Source organism: Artibeus jamaicensis, unplaced genomic scaffold (assembly GCF_021234435.1).
Source record: "Artibeus jamaicensis isolate MK-2021 breed Jamaican fruit bat unplaced genomic scaffold, CSHL_Jam_final scaffold_916, whole genome shotgun sequence".
NCBI lineage: Eukaryota > Metazoa > Chordata > Mammalia > Chiroptera > Phyllostomidae > Artibeus > Artibeus jamaicensis.
This window is the reverse complement of record NW_026522059.1, coordinates 40,832,895-40,846,707: the sequence shown is the minus strand read 5'-3', so window position 1 is coordinate 40,846,707 and position 13,813 is coordinate 40,832,895.

Genomic DNA, 13,813 nt, shown 5'->3' with positions numbered 1-13,813 from the left:
GAAACAAAGAATACTGTGGTTGAAATCCACCTCCTTAGTGATCATCTAGCCTAGTCTGGTCCATGAACTCTCACTTCAGTTTCATCAGTATCTTCAATATCTGAATTTTCTTTTGTCCTGGTTAAACATTTCCAGTCTCTTTTATCCATTTTTCCGCAGGCCACCATTCTACACCCCCTTCAACATTTTGTCATTTTCCTACCAATTTCAATGGTAATGGTTCCTGGTAAAGGTCATTTTTAGATAATGTGAGTTCAGTACTAGAACGTGAATCTAAGTGAGGGCTCTGAGAGGCATGTGTGCAGGGGTGACTTCCGGAGGCAGGATTGCAGAGGTCCAAAGTGGAGGATGCTCTGAGGAGAAATGATCATAATGTTCAGGATCCTGCTGTCTTATTTACCACTAGTTTGACACTCTGGCTGAGAATGTTCATCTCTGCTTGATAGGCATTGCGGGTCATGACCTGAGAAAATACCGATGTTCAGGAAGGCAGTGTAGCTGACTGTTTTCACTCTCCTCTCTTCTTGGGTTTCAGGACTGTGGTAGTCAATACACCAAGGACTGAGTGATGGCAGTGCCTGCTACTTCAGATTTGGGGGACTCATGGACAGTTTCTTCCAGGGGTTGGATGTCACTGGGATGTTGTCACTAATATATCCTCAAAGTGAAAGATCGAAGATGAAGCACTTTCTTCATCTAGTTTCCCTTTAAATTCAATGGTCATGATCAAGTCTTAAAACCATCAAATTGACAGCTTGAGGGTTTACATGCAGAATTGATGCCAAGTATATGAAAAGAGTTATGGGGATACATACAAGCATGTGGAGTCAGTAAAAACTGCGGGAAGAGATTCTGGGCACTTTTCTCTTCCTTCCACAAACTTTGATCAAAAACAAGGAGAAAATAAAACTTTGTGATTCAATTCCAAGTGTTTCTTTAAAGGAGCCTCTGTAGATGGTTAAGAGCAAGATCTATTAGTTCACTTTCAAGCGAATGCTCCCAAAGTACGATGTGATCTCACTGTGGTTAAAAATATATATCTGTTAAAGGTACAGAGAAGAAGAATATCTCCTGAATAGGATATTTAGAATGAAAACCTGGACACAAACTGTGCTGTCCACTTTGAAATCATATGAAAAGCAGTAATGTGAATGGCACTATGTAGCAAAATGCCTGACTGATATGCCTTCTCATTGAAGATAATGAAACTCCAGCTGTGAGGGCTTACTGGGGCTTCTGAAAATTCTGCATTTCCTCTGCACACCCTCCAGCACACTCACCTCTCATGGCCTTATTTGACACTGTTCCCATCGTATAGGGAAAGCTGGAGCTCATCATTTATATGACATGACCTTCTAGCTCTAGCCAGTTATAACTGGGATTTTTCTTATTGTCACTGTTGAAACTATAGAGGATTAAAGAATTCCCAAAGTTCAGTCTAGGTAGTCCCTTCTATTGGATTAGCTCACTGAATGGCTTTCCGGGTATATTTGTTTCAGGAAAGAAAAACACCTGTCTCAGATCCCTAACTCTGTAGGTAACATTTTATTTATTGTGCAGATAACATCATTGATAACTTGTGCACATGTATGTGTGTGCATGAATGTGTATGTGTGTGCTTTTTACATGTTCACAGTTTATCCCATGAGAAATCTAAATGAAAAATTAAAAAAAAACTCTAGTTTTTCACAAACTATAATTACTTTAATTATAGGATAATTATATAAATAATGCATTTGAATGTATGTTTCAGTTTTCTTTGTTTTCTAAATATTATCATCTTTCAGTGTTTTCAGACGTGTAAACAGGAAACATTTTTGTTTAGATGAAGAGCAGGTGAACTGCCTCTGATCCAAGTGGAGACAATCAAAAGATGATTAGGCTATTGAAAACTGCCTAACTAGGTGCTAATTTTTAAGTGAGCAGGTGTACTTAGTCATTATAACTTTAAAATGAAAATATATTTGAATTAACACACCCTCTTCCCCAACATTAAAATAACATTAGAGGTCTGGCTGCCAGTGACTAAATCTAGCAAAGTCAAAGAGGTGGAAATTCAAGGCTGAGGCAGCCTGTCACTCCAGAATGAGCAGGAATTAAAGAGAAAACTCCAGACTTAAAAACAAATGTTAAAACAGTTTCGCGACACTTTATTGACTTTCTTAAAATATGGCCCAAATATTTGAACATGGTAAAAAGATTAATATTTTGATTATTGTTAAAGGATGATTAACTTTGCACAGGAATTGCACAACATAAGAGAGCTATTTTAATTACAATGGGAAGAAATGATTCAGTGTTTTTCTTCTTTCTTGATTCAGTTATTTTTCTTGTTATCACTGACATGCACCAACACATTCTTAGATACGCATGTGGAACACACAAGAACCTGATTCAAAGTAAAAAAGAGATGCTATACTTGTGACTAAGCGTGAACATTAAATTTCAAGGTACTGTGACATACATAATACACATTTAATTCACATATGGCTGCACCCGAAACTGAAAGCCCTGTTTTTGTCAAAAATTAATGCAACAAACTAAATGTATACACCGTTTGGTATGGAGCTATTTTAGATCTATTAAACACTATGGGAGAATGTGAACTGTTTCTAAGTATCCAGGTGATGTTCAGAACACTTAGCAGTGTAATAAATTTGTCTTCAGTACACAAAAATATACTTCAGTGATTCAAAAGAATTGAAAAGCTTGTGAAAAGAGAAAATACAAAGCTACTAAGTCAAACATATATTAGAAGAATCTGGATGAACTCCGTCCACTATTTGAGTGGATCTGTGGTGTGACGTAGTAAACTTCCAGCTATGGCTAATGAACCTTCAAATGTTGCTAGTGGTCTCAGCCTGACTTCTCCCCACCTTTTACTTCAAGGTACCAGTAGGCTCTACTTTGCATGTTCTATAATAGGTTTGCTCTACTGAGTGCTTCCTTAATTGCTTCATATTTTGTTCTATAATGATAAAGCCAGCTTGGTGCAATTTTTTTGTGCCCTATCCTTCTTTTTTGTCTTCTCATAAGAGAAATAAAGCACAGTTGCACTTGATTCTGCTTTGTGCTGGCATACTGCATTTGCAGAAAAGTGTTACTGGCAAATATTCCAAAAGTCTAGTAAATTTTGTCCATCAGAAGTCATCAATAGTTTGCCTGAAGCTGCAGAAGAGAGGTTGCTGGAGCAAGAAATGCTGGCCCCATAAACTACTATTTTGAATAAACTCAAAATGAAGAGGGAACTTGAAGGCTAAAGAAGGTGAAGGTAATGGACCAGCTAATACTAGGCTAGGAGAATCTTCACCATGGACCAAGACTGACAGCAATACAGCAAAGGAATCATTACAGAGGAGTTCAGCGGGTCTTGATATTAGTGTTAATGATTTTCCAAGAGGCATGAACCTATCCCTTTATTTTTATTCAAATACTATGGCATGGCATGTGCTGTATGTACACATAGTGATTAATATGAATTGACATAACAGCAGTTCCTGACCTCAATCAATGCTTGTATGTTTTTGACACATCTGATTAACCTGTAATGTAGAACCTCAATGAGTGTGTGTTGTTTAGACATCCAACTCAACTGACCCTCTACTGATAGGATTTTTTTATTCCTCCCTACTTTTGACTTTTCCCAGTCCTTTCACTTTTTTCCTTCCTAAAGTCCCGATGCTGTCTAATTTAGCCCCTTCACCTCCTTTCCCTTTTCTCCTCAGACTGGTGCAGTGTGGAGTCTGTGGGACTCTAATTTCCATAATTAAATTTTCAGGATATACTTCAAATTAGGTTTTGAAAATATATTCATGAGTCTTACTTTAGTCTTTTATGGCCTGAAACACATTCCTGACATCGTCTTTGCCTATGGAAAGAGAAGTGGCTACAAACATGAACTTCTTAACATCTGCTTATTTCTTAACACTTACGTATTGGACATTTGTGGAATATTTAATAAGGGAGTAAATCAGGAATTCAACCTGTCTGTAACTGAAAAATGATAAAACTGAAGCTCACCTGGCTGGTGTAGCTCAGTGGATTGAGCAGGGACCTGGGAACCAAAAAATCGCCGTTCGATTCCCAGTCAGGGCACATGCCTGGGTTGTAGGCCAGATCCCAGCAGCGAACGCATGAGAGGCAACCATACATTGATCTTTCTCTCCCTTTCTTATTCCCTTCTAAAGATAAATAAATAAAATCTTTAAAAAAAAAGAAAAGGAAAAACCACACACACACACACAAAAACCGAAGCTCAGAGGAGTTGAATACACTGGCAAGAACATGCATCTAGTAAGTACTAAACTGGACAGACGATGAAACGTAGAACAAGCCTATTTCTACTGTGTCCTGCAATCTTCCCACTGCCTTTTTTTAGAAACAGAAAATTTCAAAAACAATTACTGAATATATTAGAGGCAGTAAAAAAATGAGAAGACCTGGAATTTGACCAGAGATAAAGATATGTGTCCCCTATCACCAGTTTTTAAAGTCCCGTCAGTGGATCAGGTGAGACAACCAGAAAGCTGTGTGACTTAGAACACATCAGCTTTTCCCTCTGTGGGCACATCTGTCTTGAGTTATACTTTCTTCTTTCCTTCAACCTTTATTTTGGTGAGTTGAAAGAAATATTTATGTTAAAATGACTTTTGGCCTTGCTTTGGTGAAGACATTGTCCTTTAGAATCAGGTACACATTTTTCTTTCTTGGAGCACTAATGAGACTTTTAAAATTCTGATTATAAGTATAATTAACACTGAATTTTTTTCTCTCATGACTTTCCATTCTTTCTTTTTTTTTATTGAACATTTTATTTTATTTGTGTCTATTATTATAAGGTATCTCAGATCATATTATAAATGAAAGTGTGAGGTATAAGTGAGTTAACTTATCTGTGCCATTCCGAGGTCTACTATAACCCTGTTCTCCATGTGTTGACTCTGTTTTGACCTGGATACATTCAAATCAGGTGCTGTCGAGTTTTTATACTGCTTATAATTCACAGATTCAAACTTTTCAATGGACGCACGGGATATTTTAGAAGGGATTTACACTGTGCCAAGAAATATTACTTCCTCTGCACTTTCATGTTCCTCAGAGGTCCTATCTCACTCCATTCTGTTAGGTGGCGTAGACATCTAGTCACACAGGCTCAGAACTTGCCCCATCCCCTGCCCCAGAACAGATCTCTCAGAGCTTCTCTCCAAAAGAGATGGGGAACAAGGTATGGCTTCTCACAGAAGGAATTCTCCTACTCACTGGGAGAGAATAATATTCATTTTGTTGAAGAAATAATCAAAGCAATACCTACATTTCAGGAGAGTTCTTTTGTCATTATTATCTGTTCAAAGAATTATACCATTTCTCATGCCTTATTTCATAATTGCCACTTCTGAAACATGATAGAGATATCTCCTTACATTCGCTCTTCAAATGGTGCATACATGTATAGCATTCTTATTCATCAAAGAGGAAATATGTCTTCCCTTGAAATATCTTTCTACTCACAGACGAGTGGAGAAGACAGAAGTCTGAGTTGGTTGCCTAACTGCCACTATTTAACTCTTCATTTGAAAATATAGTTGGAAAGTAAGTAGTTAATAAGGTGAGGAAACAGTGCCCCAGGACCTTCTCAGGCTCCAGGGATGATCCAGAAACCAATGGCTCTGGTATCCTCATACTGTCAAAATCAAGCCTCAGTCACCAACACTAGACAACACAGTATACATAAGATGCTCCGTGTTCACTTAGAGCTTCTCCCACCCAGGTGGTGCACAGGGCCATGATGCTTGCATACATGGGCACTGACAGAGCATGACACGAACTGGAAAATCAGCAACAACAAAAGGCAACATTTAAAAAATTATAGTATAGTGATTATGTTATTACAGTTGTCCTGATTTTTCCCCTTTGTTCCCCTCCACCCAGCACCCCCCACTCCCTCAGGTCATCTCCCCACCACTGTTCACATCCATGGGTCATGTGTATAAGTTCTTTGGCTACTCCATTTCCTCTACTGTACTTTACATCTCTATGGCTATTCTATAACTACCTATTTGTACTTCTTAATCCCCTTACCTCTTCAACCATTCCCCCACAGCCCCCTGACATCTGGCAACCATCAAAACATTCTTCATATCCATGATTTGGTCTCTGTTCTTCTTGTTTGCTTAGTTTTTAAATTCAATTGTTGATAAATATGTATTTATTACCATTTTATTATTCATAATTTTCATCTTCTTTTTAAAAATAAAGTCCTTTTAACATTTCATATCAAATGGCTTGGTAATGATGAACTCCTTTAGTTTTTTCTTATGTGGGAAGCTCTTCAACTGCCTTTCAATTCTAAATGATAGCTTTGCTGGGTAGAGCAATCTTGGTTGTAGGTTCCAGCTTTTCATGACTTTGAATATTTCTAGTAAATCCCTTCTAGCCTGAAGATTCTTCTGAGAAATCACCTGATAGTCTTGTGGAACCTCCCCTGTAGGTAACTAACTTCTTTTCTCTTGCTACTTTAAATATTATCTCTTTATTTCTAACCTTTGGCATTTTAATTATGACGTGTTTTGGAATGGGCCTTTTTGCATCCATCTTATTTGGGACTCTCTGTGCTTCCTGGACTTGCATGTCTATTTCTTTTACCAAATTAGGGAAGCTTTCCTTTGTTATTTTTTTCAAAAAGATTTATCAGGAGGCTGTGTGACCAAGAGGCAAAGATTAGAGTGATGCAGCTGCAAAGCAAAGGATACCTGGAGGCACCTGTAGTTGAAGAAGACAAGGAAGGATGTTCCCCTAGAACCTGTGGTGTGAGCCTGGCTCTGCTGACACTCAGGTTCAGACTTCTACTCTCCAGGACACTGACAGAGTACATTTCTGTTGTTTGAAACCACCGAGTTTGCAGTAATTTGTTAAGCAGCTTCAGAAAACTAATTCAGTGGAGATTTTAAACATTTTTTCTTTAAAAATGATTTAAAAAATATTTTATTATTTTATTTATTTTCAAAGAGAGGGTAAGGGATGGAGAAAGAGAGAGAGAGAAACATCAATCTGTGGTTGCCTCTTGTGCACCTCCAGCTGGCTACCTGGCCCACAACCCAGGCAGGTGCCCTGATTGGGAATCAAACCAGCAACCTTTTGGTTAACAGGCTGGCACTCAATCCACTGAGCCATACCAGCCAGGGCAACTTTAAGTAGCATCTCTAACCAGGGGAGTTTTAAGGAATTCTCTGAAGATACATGGAAGATGAATATAAGAGTGACAGGGCTGGCAGAAAATTCAGACAAAAATCCAAACAAGATAGGATTTTAAACTATCATTTTTAAAACAACTGTTGGCCTGGACCAGGGTGTGAGCGATAGGGGTGGTAGATGCTCAAGATGCTAGATATATAGAACCTGCACGGTGTGTTAAGTGGTTTCAGAGAACAATGGGGGAGAAATGGTATTATTTTTTAGATCTTTCTAAGGTGCCTCATTGAGATTGATACCATTCACTGAGAGAGCCATTAAGCCATTAAGAAGAAACAGGCATTCTGCTTCTAAAGTGCCTTTGAACTTCAAGGTGGAGAGCTAATAGACACTGAGGATACAAGTCTGCCACTCAAGGGAGAGAGAAGCTGCAGATGCCTGTTTGGGGCCTATCAGAAGAGAGTGGTAGCTGAATCTTAGAGAGAAAAGGAAATTGTTCTGAGAAAGTGTATAGAGCAAGGTTCAGAGCAGTGTAAAGATGAAACACTAGAGAGCATTTGGTCCTCAGCAGGCACTGGAATGTGTGAGGAAGACTGAATAGAAGGAATTGAGAAAAAAATAAGAGTAATTGAGAAATAATTGAGACCAATGTCAAGAACTGGGGAGGTGGTCAGTGGCGTTGAGTACCACAGAGTCATCAAGGACAGATGAAGAGTGGCTTGGATTTAGAGATTAATTCTTAGGAAAGGTTCTATGGTGTGGTGGACAGTGGGACTTGGCTACTTGAAGGTGAAAGGTGAAAGGAATATAGAGACCTAGAGAAGAATATTCTTTAAAGAGCATAACAATGAAGAAAAATGGAAACTAATTAGAGAAAGCATGAGCAGTGGAGGGAAAAAGATATGTATGAAGAGAGATATTTAGGTGCATTTATAGACAGCAGAGAAGGACTCACAAGAGTCAAGTAAAGAGGGAGGGGCTAAAATAGAAGGACCAAGTGAAATTAAGAATCTAGCAGCTATAACAAGTGTAGAGGAGATGAGAAGGGATAGATTTAAAAGGCCAGGATGAAGTCAGGAACTAAAGAACATACAGATTTCTGGACTGGACTGAAGGCTAGATGAGTCTGAGTGTCGATTATATCTAGGTAGTTAGGGAAAGGAAAATGGAGGAACTCCCCAACTCATGGCCTGTGTTTTTTCTTTCTAAAATAGGAGCTAGTACTTTTCAGTGGGATGGGCAGTGACAACATCCCTGAAAAATCTGGTAAAGATTTAGAATTTTCACAATGAAAGTGTAGCAGAGACAAACACAACTTTTTCTCTTTTCTCCTTTGTTGAAGCTCACTTAGCTAAAAAACCATTGCTACAAATTCATAGGCACTATTTCCTCAAGATTTGACTCAAAGATTACTTCTTGCCTTTTGCAACAGAATTAAACTCTTTTCTGCCAAACTACATATGTCTGCCTATTAGACTGAATATCATATTTCAGCTTACAAATTGTACTCCTTGGATCAGAACTTTGCTTTACATCCATTTTTATGCCTCCCATGGCTCACAAATTGTGCTAAATCTAAACATAATTTAGTTGACTTATCAAGGCCCGTGGCCTTTATGTAGAGTGCCCATATGATTCAGTTTGTATGTATATATGTATTCTAGGTAACATAATCAGTATCATATAAAAGAGGAAACCAAGATCCAGAGAGGTTGAGTCAACACGCAATGCCACCCACCCCGAACAAGGTTTGGGCCGACATCCAGAGACTCTCAAGTCTGCCTCTCCCAAACATGAAGACCATAGGGAACTCAGCTGTGATCAAAATAGCTGATCTTTGACATCAAAATAATAGACACCACACTCCCATTAAACTAATCTCTATTTAAATCCATATGAGTTCCCTTGAGCTTATTCATATTTGAATTTTGCTACTGCCTTTGAAGACACCTGTACTTTAAGACTATGATGTAGAAGTTATTCAAGGAGGTAAAGATAACTGAAATATAAAACTATGTAGCGAACCCATACAGCATTGGGTTCTCTTTGCTTTGTTTTGTTTTGTTTTGTTTGATTACAAGTCATGGGGACTGTAAGGAGTGTGACATGTTTCTGGCACAGCCTCCCTTGTCCTTGTTCACACATGGCTTTCCTTAGGCTCCATGTCAAACCACATTGAATAACCCAACTAGCTCACTGTAATCATAAAGCAACTCATTTTTTTTGCTCAAAATCTCCCAAATATATAAGTAAAAGGGAAAAGTCTTCCACATATCTACATTAGGCATGTTTATGCATTATTGACAAATAAAAGTGACTAGGGAGTGACATGAATTCACAAATGAACATTATGTTTCCCACTAAGCATTTTTGAAAGTACTCAGAAAGAGCCCATTCTCCTGCAGCGTTAGTGTTGACGGCGCTGGCGGTTACACCACAATGAGGCCCACCATGGTGATATATAATATAGATGTTATTGCACATAATGGAGAGCATTCTTCTGGCGTAATAGATGTTTGTTTCTTATAGCAGGTATAAATGTGCTTTATCGTATCTCCCTTTAAAGGGCTAGTGTAGATGCACCCACAGGTATGCATGTTTTGTATAAGGTTTGGTGAGCAGCTTGCTTTTAGTAGCTGCTTTCTGATTCACTTTTGTCCTCCTAATAGCTCTAATTATAAACTGCACAGTTTTCTCTTCCTTCCTTCCTTGCTGTTCTTTGTCATTGCACTGCTCAGAGATATTTAAACAGTGAAGCTGTTTATAGTTCATTAAACACTTTAAGCTGTTGTTCTAAAGTTTTATACTATTTTTGTATTTTCCAAGTCATTTCCCTCTGCTGTCATATGAAATCATGCAACCCAATTCAATGGACAATATCAGATAGGCACTTTCTATGGGTAATCAGTAGGGCAAACAGCGATAAATGTATCAGAGACTTTGGCTATCTATTTTAAATTGTGTTTGGTATGCCATTTGGCATAGAATGTTTAGATTTTTTTCGTAATCATCTATACTTCTTCTTTAAGTAATAGTTTGCTTTTTAAATAAAATAAACTAGCCGAAAGGGAATATTAACTCATATTATGACAGGATTCATCATAGAAAATGTGACTATTGGAAAGCTAAGTGATTTCCTGTAATTTTCCATGGTAGACGGAGATGGGGTAATTGCTCCAATACATGACCAATGAGGATGGTGTTACAATTTAAAGGGAGAGGGATTTACCAGAGTTAACATTGCCATAGAACGTGGAGGAGACTCATATGGTCTCGTATCAAAGGGAGGCTGTCTGAAGTCAGTTGGATGAGTCACATTTTGACTGTTACTTCTTGATGTTCTAGAACAGGTCTTGTATCAACCATGGTGGAAGACTATGTACACCTAGCTAATTTAAAATTCCTTCCCCATCTTTCTGTGAAAAAATAAACTGAGTGGTCAGGGATTTATTGTTTGTTGTTAAAAACAGATGAATCATTGTCCCTATCATATTAATGTATCAAGCAAAGACACGTGACTACACTGAACAAGCTTAAGAAAACATGGCTTTGTATTAGATACAAAAGCAACTTACCAAGAACCAGGTTTAAAATGCCAGAACAAAATAGAGAAACGTTGCAGCATAAAGGAAATTTTAAGGTGGCATTGACTCTCCTAACAATGACTGATTGGAGACTCTGGAGGCTGCCTTCTTCTCTACAGAGGAGCTACCTTATTTTGGGTGGGGGGGGTCACACTAATGTGCAGTTTGCAAGTAACCTGCCATTAGCAGGTCCCCTTCAATGTCTGCTCCTGCAATTGTATAAAATCCGAGTCAATTTCCTTCTCATTCCCCACTCATTCAATATTCTTTTTTTTCCTGACCTTTTCACCTTTTCTCTTATTATTATAACAAATGATCTCATAGTGAGATCAAAATTATCACAAAATCAATCAATAAATAAGCTTATGATGGAAATTTTTTCTATATATTAAACAAAATAACAAATCTTATTTTTACAAATTTGATTTTATAAAACCCGAAGATTTCTGATCCAATATATATCACTGGTAAAAAATGTTAAACTCTGTGTGTATTGCTTCTCTTGATTTTAATTCATGCTAACATGTACTTAACTATACAGTTTGCTGAAACTATGTGTATACTGTATGCATTGGTAGAATAATGACTCAGAGCCAAAAAAGCCCCTCATTTATATTAAAAGTTATATAGGATATAAATTCTGCAGCTGTCAGTTACTTTCTTTTGCATTATATCTTATAAATTTATCTCACTATGTCTGTTGTGTTGGCCAAAAAGTTCAGTTGTTTTTTTATAAGATGGTTCTAATAGCACTCAATTATTCTTAACTTCATTGGAGACAATTTTGTTAGATTGTATTGAGACAGCTGTCATATTAGCATGCATTAAAAAAAGTACCAACATTTATGAATTTTTGCATAGCCGCTTTAATATTGAAGACGGGGGAAATATATAACGTTTTCAGCATATAATGCTTTATTACTTCAAGAAAGGTAAAGATGCAGATGAAATGCAAAAAAAGATTTGTGCAGTATATGGAGAAGGTGCTGTGACTGAATGTGTCAAACGTGGTTTGTGAAATTTCATGCTGGAGATTTCTCACTGGACGATGCTCCATGGTTAGGCAGATGGGTTGAAACTGATAATGATTAAATCCAGACATAAATTGAGAACGATCAATGTTATACCATGCAGGAGATAGCTGCCATACTCAAAATATCCAAATCAATAAAGTTATTAGTGAAAATGAAAATACGGCTTTTATTTTATGGAAAAACAAATACAGACTTTTTGGTCAACCCAATATATATAAAATTAGAAATGATATCTAACACAAACAATGACATGAGGTCAAACAAGTATTTTTTTAAATATGAAAACACTTTGTGAACTATAAAATCTACCTAAATCAGTGATTGTCAATGAGTGTGCCACAAGAATTTTGAAAAAAAATGCAATACCTATCAGTTCAGTCAAGGGCACTGACCTCTTTTGCCTTATATTGTCTAATAAAAAACTGACAACAGCCAACCCAACAATTGCTGTCTAGTGTGAATGAATCAAAATTAGACCTGTTTTTTATTGGATCAGTGAAAATATATATTTTCTGGTGTGCTACAGAATTTTTGGTAATTGGTTTATGTTTGCCGTGAGATGAAAAAGGTTGAAAATTGCTGATGTAAATATATGTTGTAATGCTTTTCAAAACTAGGAATCTTATTTTCCCATTGTGTCAGAAAGTTACCAAGACACCAACTGGAAAGAAACTGAGCAGAGTGCGGAGGGCTTGTTTTAAGCATGAAAGCAGGTCTAGCCTCTCACTGATGTCTGTTCTGAGCACCTATCCCTGTTATGATACTGCCGTCTCTTCACAGCATAGCTTACCTCTAGCATACCCTGCCATTGACTTGCATTTTGTGATTATTGTTTACTTTCTCTCCTTGCTAGAATGTAATCTTCCCAAGGGCAGGCATCATTGCTTGTTTTACTTACAAAGGCCTAAAAGAGGGCCCAAGTGGATATGAGGTGCTCAGTAAATATCTGTTAACTAAACAAGTGGATGGTTCAATATTCACCAGGGTCGGAAAGGCAGAGAGTTGCCCTTGGAAAAGACATGCCAGAAGGAGCATTTAAGAAAAGCTCTAAAGAACAGAAAACAAGGTGCCAGTCCTATTCAAATCCCAGTGTTTTCACACTTGCTTTTCCCTCTGATTGGCACATATTCTCTGAGGGGAAGGGTCCAGAAGTAAAGAGAGAGTAGCAGAGGGGAGGGACCTCTCGCTTGGAAGTCCAACAAGCTGTGGCCCTGATAGCCCAATGAACGAGTTCATTCCAGGGCCATTTGTAGGACATAGTGTCAAGCCCTAGGCTGGATGATACCGAGATTATAAAGGCAAATAAATTGAGACTCTAGTTCTCTGGAGGGTCACAACTAATGCTCATTATCCCTTTCCAGGGTTATTCCCCAAATTTCTGATCCATCATGAAGCCTCTCACCCAGTTAGTGGCCCAGCTTCTGCTCTTGCCCTACCCACACTTGAACTTCACCCTAAATGGTCTATTCTCAAAGAAGCAGTCAGTAATGTCAGTGAATTTCACTTTCTTGCTCAAAATCTCCCCATGTTTCCCCATCTCCCTGAGAATAAAAGCCACAGGCCTTCCAGGGGCCCACGTGCATGGAGTCACCCAGTGGCAGCCTCTTTCCAGCCTCCTCCCCTGCTTTTTCCTCCCATTCACTTAGCTCCAGACAGACTGGCCTTTTTGCCTGTGCTCAAATGTGTCAGTTCTTGAGCATCAAGGTTTTTCACACTTGCTTTCCTCTCAGACTGAAGTGCTTTTCTCCCCAATAGTCACAGAGCTCCTTCCCTTCTTTTATTCAATTTTTTGTTCAACTGGCACTTAATCAGGAAATCTAGTGATAACTCACCATAAAATAGTCTACCTGATCACACTCTCTTTGTCCGTCTTCATCTGTTTTAATGACTAGGACTAATGATTAGGACTGATATATAGCAGCTGCTCAATAAATATTTGTTGAATTAATGAAGGTGCTACTTACTAATAAAAATGGCAAAGTTGAAAATTATACAGCAAGCTTAAAG